Below are 16,361 nucleotides of genomic sequence, written 5' to 3'. Positions count from 1 at the left end.
AAAGTGAGATTCAGCAGCGTGCCCCAGGCTATGGAGCTAGGACTGTGCAGAGCTGGGGTCTGACACTGGCATTCGGACCACTGCTCTTTCCAAAACCCTGTGTCGGCTCCGTGTGCTTGGTGTTTGCTTTAATGATCAGACTGTTTGAACTAAGCCTTTAATAGGAAGGCTCTGGCAACAGCTGGTGTTAGGTAGATTAAAATCAAAGTCCTAGGTTGGAAAGTGGAGTAATCAAGAGAGGGTGAGAAAAGAGAGAAAAGATCCCAAATAATGGAATGATCTTAAAAGAATTGTGGGTTTGGGAACATGATTCATGGGGCTCATGCTTCCTTCCTTTTTCTCCGTCAAAACAAGCCTCCATCCCTTTTTTGCTTCTTTCCCTTGTCCCTGGTTCCTTTTGGGAAATTTGCTATGCTTCGTCACCACAGGCCACTGGTCATTACCATAGGACTGTAGGGCACCTTTCCCAAACTTGATATTTACATCTCATTTCCAGAAAATGAACTATCAAATCTGTAAATCTTCCCTTTATATCATAAGTGACCTCGTTCTCATGCTTACCTGAGTTAGAGGGAGAATAACATGGATTTCTGCTGCTAACAAGTCACGTTCACTGGCCATGACTGCCTTCTTTCTGTTCTGGATTTTCTTACTCTATAAATAACTGTGCTCTTGTAGTTTAATTCTGCTACTTTGTCAACCTACTTCTCTCTGACGTTTCTGACTCTACTCTGGTCTTCATGGTTTCTTTCATTTTTCTCGGGAACTCTCATTAGGGAGACTGTAATGTATAACAATAGTTTGGCCCTGAAATTCAAAGGAAAACTGAAATGCTTTTCAAACCTTGGACCCAACTGGAATCCTTGCTACCATACCTTTGGTGTAAATAAAGTTGTAAGGGTATATTCTTCTCTGCTTCCTCCTTTAGCCCTCAGAGTGTCCTGCTTGCTTGCTGGAAACTCTTTGTTAGCTACAGGTGTCTTTGGTACCCCACATACCACTCAAGCCAGATCTGTTCATCCTGTTGGATAGGAGACCTTTGAGCACTCAAAAAGTAGAAGTTATTAGATGTATTATCTTTTTGTGTTAATTTTGCAAGTTTCATCCAACACATCACGTATGTTTGTGTAGCTTTTTGCACCTGTATGTGCTTACCTCTTTTTAAATGGACATTTATTAGTTGTGGGGGGGGTTACTATTAAAAATTATAAAAAGCATTTATTATGGCTCATAATTCACATTGCCCAGACATCTCTGGGTGATAATAAATAAAAGACTCTAATGATGATCTAAAGATATGAGTAGCACACACAGCTATCAAATCGCATGGAAATTTCTCCCCCTCAAGGTTAATGTTGTTACCAGTCTTATGTATACTTCCAGAAATACTTTCCATGCATGTGCTAGCCAAAATTGATCTTTGAATATAACGTCTCAAGTTAATATTATTATGTGATCGCTATGGAATTCATTCATTTAATAGATATTTAGTGATGTCCTCCGTGTGTTAGGCATTGTTCTAGGCACAGTGTGTCTAGCATGAACAAAGCAGACAAGACTTCTGTCCTCATGAAGCCTAGGTTCTAGTGCATGAGACAACACATAAAGTAAATTAATAAAATATGTAATATGTTGAATGATGATTAGTGCTACAGGGGAAAATAAAACTGGGAAAGGAGATGGGAGTTGGTGTATGTTGCCATTTAGACAGGGCAGCCACCAGCCACAGAAGGTGGCCCCAGCTATCAAGAAGATGACATGTGAATAAAGCCCTGAAGGAGATGAGACAGTGAGCAGTGCAAGTATTCAGAGGAATTGGAGCCCCATGGTAGGACCTCAAGCTCAGAAAAAAATTTTTTTTGAATGTCAAGATGTATTTTTTTCCTGTCGCCCAAAATGAAGAAGAGAGAGATAATTTATTTAAAGTAATAATCCATGAATAAAAGTCACGTATCACTTCATTTATAGAATAAACGAATTTATTCTTACTTGTTCTGCAAACAGTGGGAGCCAGATAAAGAAGTGAGAGTACTCCCATGCACCTAGAGAAGATGCCATGGTCCCAGAATGCCATAATCCAAGATCTTTCTGGTTACACATGCCTCCTTTACCTCTGGTCCTGAGGTTGCCAGAAACTTTCCTAGGGTGGATGAAAAACCTAATATAATTTCCTCCTTTTCCCACGAGGGCCATTTCCAGAACATCCTCTTTGAGTCGTGGTGGGTACCACCACCTTTCTAGAGACATGGACTTGGGCTTGAATGTAGCCACCTCCTTTCTGTTTGGTGAAGTCAAGTCTGTTTTTATTTGTTGTCAATCAGCACTCACGGGTTAGGCTTGCCTAGTATGTGGTATATGATTACAGTAGCCCAGTTAAAGGTAAAAAATAAAATACTAAACTTTATATACACACAGGAGTTAAAAAAAACAATGAGCATTGCTTTGGTGCATGTGGACTTATGAAAACAGGATAATAATTTACTTCAAAGATGTTGTGTGCAGCCCTAGAGGCACTTCATTAACTCAAAATGCAAGCAGGTTTGTAGAGGTTACTGAAAACCAAAGATGTTGGCCTCATCCCAGACTTCTGTACCTAACCCAACCCATCCTCCCCCCAGCCCCATTCAGAGGGAGGCTTTCACTCCACAGTCATCTGGACTGTAATGTAATGCCTTGAAGAGTGGCAGGTGTCTTTACTGAGAACTTCAATAGAACCCATCAAGTCATTGTACTTTGGGAGAGTAGTGTTAAAACAAAGACACCAGATCCGAAATGGAGTCACTTATGCTATGTCTCTTTTTGCCATACCAGGGCTTCATGACAGTTTTGACTCTCAGAAATGGAATCTTAAGCCAGTCAATCAGGAATCACCTGATCAGCACAAGTGAGGAAATCTGCCTGTTAGACCCCTGCCATCTCCTAAAGGAAAGGGACCTTGCAATAACCAAACTGCAGTCGGCCTAGTATAACTTCTTTGTTTCAACCTTTCATTTTATATGGCTCCTTGGAGCTCCATTCGGTCTGCTAGATTGGATGCTGCCTGATTCAAATCGATTTTTCTTCAAATAAATTCTTTAAAAACTTTTAAATATGCCTCAGTTTATCTTGCAACAGTAGTGTACTTACTGATCTAACCTCAACCAAATGCGGTGTGCTTGACCTTTTCTGAAGATGGTCTGATGGGAGGGAATGTATTAGTATTGACAGGAGAAGGATAGAAGGGAAGACTTATAAGTAAAAAGATACTTTCTTAGAGTGGGAAGTAGCTCAGATAGGGGACTACAGCTAGATGAAGAAGAAGGACGTGATTAATAATTGAGAGCGGCGAAACTCTACCCAGGTACCACCTTTGGATCAAGCCACTAATGTCTGCTCTGAACCAGTGCAGTAGCCTCTTATGTGGCCTTCCTGTCTCAACTTTGCTCCTCTTCAGCCTGTTCTCAAACAGCCAGATCCAGCCTTTGAAATGGGACTCATATCATGTTACTCCTCTGCTCAGAATCTGTCAGGGTGGAAGTCCAAGGCCTTGACCCCATGCACCAGCCCTAGGTCATCTGGTCCCCCATTCCAACTCTGCCATTCCTCCTCTGAAGCTCTTTTCCTCCTGCTTACTCCCTTCAGCCACCCTGATGCCTCCTTGCTGTTCTCAAGCATGAAATTTTCTACCCCAGGGCCTTTGCATTTGCCTAGAACCCTCACTTTGCCCGTAGAGCCCTTCCCCAATGGCTCCCACATTCACATCCTGAAATCACACCATCTCAAGGAGGTTTTTCTCTGACCATCATATTTAAAATTGCAGCCCTCCCCATTTCTGTAGTTCCATACTCTTACCACACTTCATCTTTTCATTCTAACATATTATATTTATTTCCTTATTTATTTTGCTTACTATTTGTCTTCATCCCTAGGATATAAGCTACATGGGAGCCAGGATTTCTGCCTTTTTAAATTCACTGCCACCTCTGCCACCTAGGACAGTGCCTGGTATCTACATACTAGTGCCTAGGCCAGTGCCTGGTAATCAGTGACTATTTGTCGAATAAATGAATGAATTGGGGAAGTTAAACTGGGGAGAGAGAACTTGCTTCCTTTAAACATAAGGAATGGCTGGGGATCGATCACCCAATAATAAAAACAAACAAAGTGAAGAAAGTTTGTTGTCTACACAGCCCGTGCCTCCTGACAGGCATGTTTCCTGGGTATGCCAGAGAGTTGATTGAGAAAGAAAGGCCTTGGATGCCTCCAATGTCATGCTTTAATGCAAATGGTGCTGGGAATAGCAATGAGAATAATGAAAACAAAAAGGAGGTGGAAATTGAAAATGGTTGTTTTGCTTACAAAGTAATGATTTTCAAAGCAAAGGAATTGAATAGGAAATAAATTAACAAAAACTCTGTGTCTCTGAAAATGCAAACTTCATTTCCATTTTGATCTGTGCGATTTTTCAAGCTCAGTGATCCAAGGTCAGAGGGCACTTGTATTAGCATAGACCTTGCTTTGTTAATTCACCTCCGACTCAACCTCTCAATTCCTTTTTATGATGGTGGCGTTCCGATGACAATAAAGCCAAGCTCTCATAACACCAGAAACATTTATACAGCACTTAGACAATTCCTAAATGAATTGTCCCCCCCGAGACCTTAAGAGATAGGTCAGGATTATTAACCCCATTTTGTACACAGACAGGAAGTAATTTGCCTAATGTCACCTGGTAAGCTATTGAATTCATAACTTGATTGCTTTATTTAGAAATAATGGTTCATTTAATACAGGTCATGTTGCATTAAAGATGACCTCTTTTTAAATGGACATCTTCGTATTTGAACTTCCCTTTAGTTAGTGACCTGGAACTAATAATATTCCAGATTTCCATAAGACCACTGTCTCCAATTCTCAAGTTGGGAGACTGATCTGGACAACTGAAAGATCTGAGACTCCCAAACCCATTTTGGGATTGACCAGGACTGGACCACTCTGCTCAGATACCACTATGGAGAAATCTATCATGGAAGGCTTATCATTTAAATCCTATTTGACTTATTTGCTTTTTTCCCTTCCCTTCCCTTCCCTTCCCTTCCCTTCCCTTCCCTTCCCTTCCCTTCCCTTCCCTTCCCTTCCCTTCCCTTCCCTTCCCTTCCCTTTTCTTTTTTTATGTTCATAAAATTCCTTTTGGTTCAAAAGACCAGTACAAGCGAAATTGAAAATCAGTGCTTGCATAGATAACTAAGAAATGGTGAAGACAGAACGTTCTTAGGATGCCCTGGGTGCCAGTCAATAAATATTATGGGAACCACAGGATGAACATCACCAAAGCTAGATCAGAGTTGTATTCAGAACCCATTTTATTTTGATTCAGTTGTGGTTCATTCCTTTTGCCTTCCAGAACACTATTATGAAAAGGCGTCCAATTGAGTTCAATGAGCATGGCAGCTATTCAAGAAGCTGTGAGGAGAAATAAAAGTGTGGGGGCTCCTTGTGCGTTCATGTCTGTATCAAGAAGAGACTGAAAAACTGGAGTATCTAAAGAGAATTTTGAAAGAATAACTTACCAACTTTGAAAGATAATAGTAAAAAAAAAAAGAGAAGGAATGCCTAGTCTTTATCCAAATGTTTGAAAGTTTTTCAGACTTCTCATATCATCTTTGTAGTAAGATTTATTTAGTGCCAACAATAAAAATGCAAATTATTACTTCTAATTTTTTTAAAAAAGATTTTCCCCTCCTTTTTATGGTAAATGTATTCATTCTTTTTTTACTGTTGCTAAATCTGACTTACTGCATTTTTATCCCTTTCTCTACAATCCGACATATTATTTGTGGCACCTGTGAGGAAGATGAACTATAGTTTTGATAATAAGGGAAGTTTCATTGGGCATTTATAACACTGCTTTAAATATCAGAAGAATTTGGCAGATGAAATTTATGAACGCTTTTGTACCTAAATCTCTTCAGGCCAAAGTGTATATCGATAGAGCAATAACTATTCGGTTTTGAACCAAGTTAGATTAAACATTAGAATGAAGATCTTTGTAAGGCTAAATCTCAAAAAGCAAAGGTGGTAGAGACCTCTGCAAATCAGCCTGGATTCCCAGGACCTATAAAACCCAAGGGGCTTTGGTAGTTTGTAATAAAATATAGCTAAAGCAGGCTTGAGGGCCTTCTTCTGGCTCTCTACATTGCATTCTTAAGGTAATTTAAGCAGAACAACAAATTGAGAGAGGTGAATTGTATAAATGACAATCTGGTGAAAAGGTGAATTGTGCAAATTATATGGATCAAGTCCATACAACTTCTCTGAACTTTGAGAGAGAGTCTGGAATGTGCTGTGTTGTTCAGAGGTCAATTTAACTCACTACACAAAAGCTTGATCTGTTTTACTCCTATTTTTATCCAGAATTTAAAATCCAGAAATGCCTGTCACCTACTTATTGAATATTAAATCTGCATAAATTAAAATAGTGAGCCCTTTGGCAAACTTGATATACAAAATGTGTTCCTGTTATTACTTTATGGATCCTCTATATATCTGCTTTTGGCACATGGCATTGTGCACATCTGAATTTTTTTCCTCGTTCAACAGTATATATGATCATCAATAACCATATTTTAAAGGAAGTAGTGGTATGTATTTGATTCTTTGTTCAAGTTCTTAAATATTAATCAAATTAGTGCACCATTTAGTTACATGTCCGACTGTCACCTTTTTGTTAATGAAAGATGCCTAAATAATCATATTTTGTGAAGTCTAATATACTTCTTCCTTTGATAAATAATTCAGCTGTTTTTCCTCCAAAGTATCTGCTTTAAATAGTATTGATAAAGTGTAGACAATTTAATTTGCTAGCCTTGCAATCTGGTGACGCTCTTTTAATCATATTCAGCTTCATTAGTAGATTTTCATAATAGAACCTTAAGAGACTATGTTTTGATTAACACTAAAAAATTAAAATTTGGCAAGCTCTTTATAATTTCTTATCTGATCATGATAATTCTTTGATATGTTAAATACTGCCTTTCATCTGAGAGCTTCAAAGACTTTCACCAATTTTTAAAAATTTTTTCAAAAAAGATTTTATTTATTTGAGATAGAGAGAGGGAGTATGTGCAAGGGAGAGGGTCAGAAGAAGAGGGAACAGCAGACTCCTCACTGAGCAAGGAGCCTGACTAGGGGCTCAATCCCAGGACCCCAGGATCATGATGACCTCACAAAGTGGTATATTTCATGGTTTAACCATCATTATCCTAGAGACATTCTTTTTTTTTTTTTTTTTAAGATTTTATTCATTTATTTGAGAGAGAGAGCAAGTGCGAGCACAGGCGGTGTGGGAGCAAGGGGCAGAGGGAAAAGCTGACTCCCCACTGAGCAGGGAGCCCAAAGTTGGGCTTGATCCCAGGACCCCAAGATCATGACCTAAGCCAAGGGCAGATGCTCGACTAACTGAGCCACCCAGGTGCCCCCCTAGAGACCTTCTTCACCAAGTTGCTGATACTGTGGTCCAAGCCCACTTGCACCAGAACCTTCAGGGATGCTTTGTTTAAAAAGTGGATTTCTAGGCCCCGCCTACACTTACTGAATCAGATTCTCTCAGAAACTATTTTCAACCTTCCCCATGTTCTAGGTACAGTGTTATTTTATATGCTATCAAATAAATCCTCTATATTGGTTTGGTTTGTATTTAGTCAACTTTTTTTAACCATCTTCCTTTATTCATTGACAGTTTTACTAGTCTCCTTTAAGCTTTTTCTTCCCTGAGCAAAATAAACACTATTTTAATTGTGTCTAATAGGACTTATGTAATAGCCTCTGAATACACTAATAATTTATTTTTTTTAAGTAGGCTCCATGCCTAGCATGCCTAGTATGCCTGCATGGAGCCTAACGCAGGACTTGAACTCTTGACCCTGAGATCAAGACCTGAGCTGAGATCAAGAGTTAGACATCAACCAACTGAGCCAACCAGGCACCCCTGAATACACTGATATTTTAAAACTAAATCTCTTCTTCTTAGATTGTAGATACAGAAAAAGAATGGATGAAGAAGAGATTTAATATAAGGTTTCTTTTATATTCACGACATGCTGACTCTATTAGATAGGACAGAACTAGCTGTTGTAACAAACCCCCAAATTGTAGAAACTTCACTGAGTTAGAATTCCTTTCCAATTCAGGTATCAGTCCACTGCTGGCCATGTAGACCATTTATATGAATGGAAGGATCTCTATTTGTCACCTTTCAGGGACCTGTGTTGATAAGGCCAGGCCGTATTACTTTCAGAGTCACACTGGGCATCGGCATTCAGCCAGCAGTAGAGGGATGAGGAGTGGGAAACACACATGCTTCTTAAACATCTGGGCAAGGAAGCTCCCTTACATCCCTGGTCTCACCTAAGTAGAAGGGGAGCTGGACAGTAGAGTCTGGGCAGGGACCTCTTCCCCCTGGCCACTCTGCACAAAAGACGGGGCATGGCTTTTTGGTAGACAGCTATCCATTACTGCACTCTGGAATTCTAAATTCTATTTATAGTTAGCGTATTGTTCCTAGTAGACCACGAAATATACCATGTATGTACTATAAACTGTTACAACAGTGCATGTGTCAGCTTGATTGCCACTGCCCTGACGCATAGTAAGATGACATATGTCCAGCATGCTGTAGATGAGTGTAGTTTGCTAACTATTAGGTGTTCACACCAGTCTGCAAGGTAGCAAATGATGATGTGACTTGAAACAGTCTTGAGCTCCTGTGGGTGGTCAGTCTTCAATCTGTTTAATTTGATTTATCAAGGGATCAGTGGTTTCACTTCTCTGAAAGTCAAGCATGACACATTGGTTTACCTGCAAGTTTCCGATCAGAGTGGATCCCTGCCCTGCTCCCACCCTGACATGACCAACTCATGGAATTGGTCCCACGCCCCAGCAAGATTCCTAGTCTTGCAAGAGTAAGCTGCACTTGGTGCTAAACTTGGGGCTGGAAGTTAGGACCCAGTGTCCCTGGAACCCCAGCCAGCCAGGCTGTGGGAGACGTGGCTTTCTGGGTGCCATCCCACTGAGGTACTAGATGAACCTGCTCTATTCCAGACCATACTCTTTGCTTTTTGGAGTGCATTTTGTTTCATAGGCTGCTGAAATGAGGAGAACTGGGTTTCAAGATGATTTTGGCTTTTTGCCCTGCCAAACTGAATTAAGATTGCTGGATGACAAGCATGCCCAGAGAAACCAAAGATAAATGCCAATTTTAATAGGCTTGTTTGTTTATCCTTTTCTCCCCAGTTAATAAGTATGAATGGACCCCAAATTCAGTCCAAGGATCATGTCAAAGGCAGGAAGTTAAGAAAAAAAGAAGAGTTTGGGGGTTGGTCTATGATTTTGATACTACTGAAGTTTTGTTAAGACCAAAGATTAAAAATAAGTTTGTAAACTGTCATTATTCTGTAACGATAAAAGCACACTTTTGCATGCTACCTAAACACATCAGAGTGCAGCTGTGTAAATCTATTGTTACATGTAAGATTTTCAAAATTGATGTTCTAAAAACTATTTCTCAGCTGTATTGATTTTTTTTTTAAGAGAGCAAACAGGAAATAAAATTGTCACAGTTGAAAACGGAATTGGCTGGAGGGGTCAAATGCTTGATATTTTAATGTGATCTGCCCTTTGCCAGATCACCAATAAAGCCAGTTTTTAGAAATCTACCTCACAGAAACCAAAGAGTAATATTGACATTTGTAATGTCCACACGGTTGTGCAGGACAGTATAAGCCAAATGAGATTTGGAGTGTTTTTGTGTGCTATTCCTTTTTACCTGGTAGTATTTGCAATAAGAGATTTCCAATTGCATTGAATGCTATAGGTTCTCATTTTAAACCAAACCAGACCAAACCAAAACCAAAAAATTCTGCAAAAAATTCATGCCAGTCAATAGTTGGATTTCCTTTGGATCGATTAGGAAATTCATTGTTTTATTTTTCCATGAGTGGCTAAGACAAGTATTCACTTTCTTGGATTATTGAATTTTTTTAGTGTTAGACTTAAGCACCACTGAATCACTTTTATTGTAATTGGTTTATCGTCTGTACCTTGGCCTTTGGGTTTCTTCTATTTTTTTTTTTTTTAACCTGGATGTTATTTATCTTTTCTGAAGGCTACTTTTAAATTACATCAGATCTCATCTTGACCTTTTGACTTAGGCCTGGTTTTGTTTAATAGGATAAGTTGATTGTATTTTGGTTAAAAAGAAATTGAATTGTTACTTTGTTATTGGATAAATAATCCTTAGCAATGATGTATTACCCCATTCTGTCAACCTAAACGTGTTTCAGGGTGATGAAAACCCATTGACACAGTTGTCAAAGCAAGAGTAATGAATGTAACAAAAATTCATTCCCTAGAAATGTTTGGCGTAATTGCTGACATGGCAATACAGTGAATATGGAGGCTTTTGGTGGTCTTTGCAAAGGCTTGGGGGTTTGAGTCATCACAAGGAAATTAAAAAGGGGGCTGTGCACTATCGGTGATACACACAGCAGAGATGAAATGGTTTTCCCACATAATGTCTACCAGAAACCACACCTATGCAAAATTACACGTGTGTTCTTGGCATTTTGTCCAGAATTGAACTATATACTAGAAATGATTCAAGCTTATCAAAAGAACCACATTCCTTTGACATCTCTTTAAAATTTATGTTCAAAAACACCTTCTTCCATACCGTACCCAGTTGTTTTTTCAGACCTGCCTCTTCCTTTATTGATAAAGGGTCTGCTTGGCAGAAGGGCTTGGGGGTGACAATGCAGGGGGTGTCGCTGACCATTGGAAACTGTGGTCTGCGGAGGGGGGTGGCACCAGCTGGGGCTGTGGGGGCTTCACCCTGAGAACTGAGAAGTGCCCCCTCCATTTATGTGCATCCCTTCTGCAGGTTTCAACCCTGTGGTCCACGCTCCTGCCTCCCGGACCCTACTACTCTTGGCTTCCTCCATGCTTCCCATCCATTGGACCTGGACCACTCTTTCCAACAGCTTCCTGCCCCACTGCCCTCCCCGTAAATCTCAGTAGCCACCGCCCCCCCCCCTCCGCCCCCAGGTTCATCCTGGCCTTTCTCAGAAGCCATGGGAGGAGGTAGGAAAGGCGCAAATTTTGGATTCAGACAGAAGCAGAATTGTATCACAGATACAATACTTGGGAGTCCTGTGAGTGGGGTCCTTTACTAAACTTCTCCATGCTTCAGTTTCTGTCTCTGTCAAAGTGATCACGATACTTAGACAGTTGGTATGTCCCCTGCAATCGGTATATCACCAGGTCTGGGACCTGGTAGTAGCGCATAACATGTGAGTTCCCTTTCTCTTGCGGGTAAAAATTATGGCAAAATTAATTCTTTTGGACTGTGTCTTTAATTGATTCTCTTCCCAATATTTAGCTGTTGCCTCCAGTTCCCGTGATAGAGATTTTCAGCGTAGCCAATAGCCAATGTGGCATAGATGCCGCAAACATGAGGAGGGGTACCAAAATAATTGGGGGTGAAGGTTCCCTTAGGGCTTGGCTCAGGGAACTGAACCACTTTCTGAATGTCTGTGGATTTTGCCATGTGCAAAATTTTGCTTTAGAAGACACTTTAAGAAGGAAGGAGCAGGCTACCCTTTTGAGTTGCAAATTTGCTTTCCCTTGATTATTTGAAGGTGAAGCATGGTGGTTGTTTTGGCCAGCAACCCAGGAATGCTACAGTCCCCTCTGCCTTTGAGGTTCCCAACGGGGATACTTGTAGGGACACTGACAAAGCAAGACGAAGTTACAATTTATTATTAGCTGAGGCTTTGGTCTTGAGTCCCAGTGCAGAGCTCCATCACTCTGGGCTAGAAGAGGGGACAGTCTTCTTTCCCCGAGTGAAGTTGGTTTGAATGACCTGGAAGCAAAGTACTCCACGAGACAGGATCTGAGTCCTTAGGGCCCAAACCAATGTCAGACATTAACCCTGTTTTGGGAAAGAGAAAGACTGAGCCAAGGTCCACATCCAGTAACAGAAAAGGGGAAGGGTTTCTCTCTTGCCACCTATGGCACAGGGCTAGGCCATCTGCCTCAGGTGCTGGGCGGAGCCAGAAGCAGAGCCAAGCCTCCCTGGGGGAGAGAGATGGTGGAAAGATGGAGAGATGAGTAGGTGGAGGGGGGAAAGGAGACAGCATCCACATGCTGACCTACTCAATATTCACCTGGAAAGGTACACTCATGTATTATTCCTTCGTCCTCATTTATATTTATTCAGTGTATTGACAGATATATAGTAAGTGTTCAATGTTTGTTGGATTATTATTGTAGACATGACTTAAGAGTCTTGCAAACTCTTTCTTACACACCTCTAAAGAGGTTTTCAAATGTGGAAACTAAATAACAAAGGAAAGAAAAACCTTGATTACTCTAAAATTGGTTTTAATTCCAAGGAGGAATCATTAACCTCAACAACATTTTTTTTTGTCCTGATGAAATAGCATTGCATCAGATCCAATGAAAATCTATTGAGTGGTTTTACATGTCATTAAGATAAAGCTTTTGCAACACAGAAAATATTTTATAACGCGTGCATAAACAAGAACATCTGAGATGATTACACATCTTTTTATCTTATTAATGGAATCACTTTGCAATTCATAGTTGTCTTAATATTTCAGTGCAGTCGGGGGTTCCTGAATTGACACTTGTTTCTCTTCTCTGAAAGGTTTCTCAGAGGTCTGATAGTATGACTTCTGTTTCTAAAAATCCAAAGTCCAAAAAGCCACAAATCCTCCCTTAGAAAACCCTGGGTGTCATTGAATTAGTTGTCTAAAAGAAGTGAAACCTAATGTGCTCAGCTGCAATTGTCCTATGCCGTCTCCATGCTGTCCTTTTCTGGCTGGTTCTCAGCTGGAATATTTGCAAAGGAAACATTCAGGCTGAGGATTGAGGAGCTGGAGCTGGTTAGGCTCCGGAGCTGTCCATAGCTGAGCCTTTGTCACCATCCAGGTGGGGCTCCTCCCCTCTTGGCTGCTCCGCCATCGCTCTATGACCCTCATTGAGAACTTGGGGCCTTTCTACCAAATGAAAAATTTTAAGAATAACAACAATAATAATGAGGCCACAGCAAGGAAGTATTTTAGCCATGTCATATACATGCATTGCAAAAAACCTTCCATTCCCTAAACTGGAAAGAGGGAACAGACAAGTCTCTTCTGGCTGGGTTGCATGAAGGGAACGGCCACCAGAGTTTCAGCCAACTCTCTGCTGTCACCTTTGATTGAAACCAGCAGAGATGTGTTTTGGCAAATCTATTCATAATTTGTCTTTCCTTACAGGGCTCCCCAACTTGGCAAATTGAGTTTCCCATCAGGGAGTCTGTTGGAGTTAATGTATTGACAATCCGCTGTGATTGACGATGAATGTCTCATTAACATTTCCCCCACTCTTTGACCCCCAGGGCAATGCTAAGAAGACACCTGGTTTAAAGAATTAAAAGGACAACTTCTTCAGACAGGAAGAGCTTCTCCAAAGGTAAGGGTTTGCCTTCTGAAAAGGTTTAAATTAGTAAAGAAGGGAATCATACCGTAAAATATGATTATGTAATATTATTGCCATCATTAATACTTTTCAATCCAAAAAGTATGATGAAAGACGGGGAGCAGGAATTAGAGATGCAAAAACATTAATCATACTGCTTGTCAAAGGGGACGGATCGAATACATAGGAAAGATAAGCCAGCCCTTCGCGTCCTTCCATAGTAATGAGATTTCTGTCTCACTAAGTCATGAATCATAAAGTTCAGAAAATAGCAGAGTGAAGGCATTGCTAGTAAACAATATGTTTCTGAAGGAGTTGAAGATTTAAAATGATAAGGAATCATTTACGAGAAAAGAGTTTTCTTTTTGATTCAATCGGGTATCAGAACATCTCCCGAGAATATACTTATCTGTACATAATGTTTGTTGTCTCACAATGAAGCCAAATAATATAAAAGTCTGTTTGGAAAGTTTAAATACTACTTTGATATGTGCTTTCTGCTTTGTAAATCAATTGCCCCCAACCCCCACTGCCTACCCCTTTCCCGCTTATGTCACTTAGAATTATCAGCTCTAGAACAGACTTTGCCAGGCCTGTGATGCCTTCTGAAAAGCCAGCTATTATAGTATTGAACTTGATGAAGAATATCTTACTTGGAGATCTGGAACATAGTTCAGAGACCTCTATCTCATAAGGAATTTATGAGAGCGTGATTGTTCAGACATTTAGTCCTCTACTCTCATAGGTTTTATTTAACAAATAAACTCTCATGGGCTTTAATTATGAAAAGAAGATTGTCTGCAAGATTTGGAGGTAGGAAAATCTTGCAAGCATGTTGTCTCTTGCCCTTGAGAAATGCTAACATTAATCCATTCAGATGTTGTTTTCTGCTTAAGAGGAAGTGATTCATGCCTCAGTTGAATTTGCTCCTGTTGTGTTGTATAAAAACTGATTTCATGTAACTAATTCTTCTGGTGCTTCAAAATACCCCCAGAAGCCCCCAAGTCAGTAGCCTGAAAACCAAGAACATTGCTTTGTAAATCAAGTCACACACATTTTGTTCTGCTTTGAGGAGTTCTTGAAAAGTGAAAATTAGTAAAGACTAGCAAAATTGCTGTCAAATAGTTGCAACCAATACCAAAGAGCCTTCATTTTGTATAAATGGCTCTTCCACTAGAAACTCCCTTAGTTAATGTAAAATAACTTACTTTTAATGTTTTGATATATATATATATATATATATATATATATATATATATATATATATATATACCTCTACAAGCCTCCTCCAACTGGTGTCCTTAATTCATAAAACAACATCTGCAAGGTCAAGCTAAGCAAGAGTAAGACCCAACACCTGCAAGGTCAAGCTAAGCAAGAGTAAGACCCATCTGTTCTGATGGGGACACGGAAGTCTGGATCTACCAAATCACAGTTGTTGGAAATTAGGAATTAGTAGTAATGATGTTAAATAAAGGTGGCCTACGGTAAATCACTAGTATCTCAGCGGTATATCATGGCAAGTCCTTCTGGAGATTATATATCATGTGACACCGAGAAGAGGTAGGAAGACAGCAAGGCCAGGAGCTTATTTGTAAGTGGTGGTTTCTAGTGAAAGGCGGAAGATACATGAAGACCAGGCAAGTGGAGGAGTGTGTGGTATCCTTGGAAGGTGGCAGGGGTGGAGCTCAGTAAGGACTCCAGCACTTTCCAGGGCACTCTCAGGTGGTTGCTACGGAAGTTTGCCTGGCTAGTGGTGCTGTTGCTCTTTCCTGCATTGTGTGAGAGTTACTTGACTTAACATCTCTGTCTTCTAGAAGCACAGGTGAACAGTTTCAATCCTACCCTTCACGGTACATTCTTCTCCTTGATCTTTTTGGTTATTAGTCTTTTGTTAAATGATGAAAGTGAGCTTTTAGTTGACGGGCTCTGTTAGAGCCACCGAAATACCTCATTTTGTCTTAGTGAATGATTTAATCTGGTCGAAAACGAAGTACCGAGTGTCTTCCCCCATTTCTTTCCCTTGCCTCCGAGAAACAAAGACGCCCTGAAACTTCCCCAAATTGTGAAGCACTCTTGTATTCAGGATGTCCCCAGGCTATTCAAGAATTCAGCCTCCAACATTAGAAAAAGAAAGTCTAAAAAAAAAAAAAAAAAAAAAAAAAAAAAGAAAAAGAAAGTCTGTTTGTAGCTAGAGTTTTCAGTGTCTTTCCCATGTTCACTAGTGTGCTACGGTATCCTCAAGACATAACTGACCATAACTGTGGTGTCTGAATCCCCACTCCCACACCCACTTCCTTCCCTCCAGAAGGTGTTACCCCAACTGATTGATAATCCAGCCATGCATAAAAATCATGTTCCCCTTCATCATTAACACTAATGTGTAAATTCTCTAGAAGGAAAAGAATTCTCCGCATTTCTGCTACTTGGCTTGAAAACCTTGGGGTAACTTGCAGGATGGCTAATGATGGAATTTCTAGAAGCCACCAGACTGGGAGGTCAGGTAGGGAGGAGCGCCCCCCAAATCACTTTATAACTGGTTTCCTGCTCTGGCTGCATTTGTATAAGTTTGGTCCTGATGGTAACCATAAGAAGTCTAGAAGAATCATGCCCTGCTATACCTTAGGGTGTGTCCCCATTTGGCAAGCAATATAAAAAAGGAAAACCTGACAAGGTATTGGAGCTATTTGATGACAGTTTTTGGTTGGTGATTCAAAAGCCATTCTTTCCCTTGGACTCACAGCACTATGTTTTATTTTTTACAAAGATTTTATTTATTTATTTAAGAGAGACACACAGAGGCAGAGACACAGGCAGAGGGAGAAGCAGGCTCCCTGCACAGA

General features: G+C 40.3%; 1 protein-coding gene across 20 annotated transcripts in view; it reads left to right on the top strand.

The window, feature by feature from the left end:
- Nucleotides 1–16,361, top strand: part of NRCAM (neuronal cell adhesion molecule) — a 275,104-nt gene that overhangs the window by 121,429 nt on the left and 137,314 nt on the right. For all 20 annotated transcript variants that reach the window (XM_072791582.1, XM_072791600.1, XM_072791598.1 and 17 more), the window contains one exon: nucleotides 13,439–13,512. The gene's annotated coding sequence lies outside the window, so the exon portion shown is untranslated. The remainder of the gene's footprint in view (nucleotides 1–13,438; nucleotides 13,513–16,361) is intronic.

Source organism: Canis lupus, chromosome 21 (assembly GCF_048164855.1).
Source record: "Canis lupus baileyi chromosome 21, mCanLup2.hap1, whole genome shotgun sequence".
NCBI classification, from domain to species: domain Eukaryota; kingdom Metazoa; phylum Chordata; class Mammalia; order Carnivora; family Canidae; genus Canis; species Canis lupus.
This window is presented reverse-complemented; position numbering and strand designations above follow the sequence as displayed.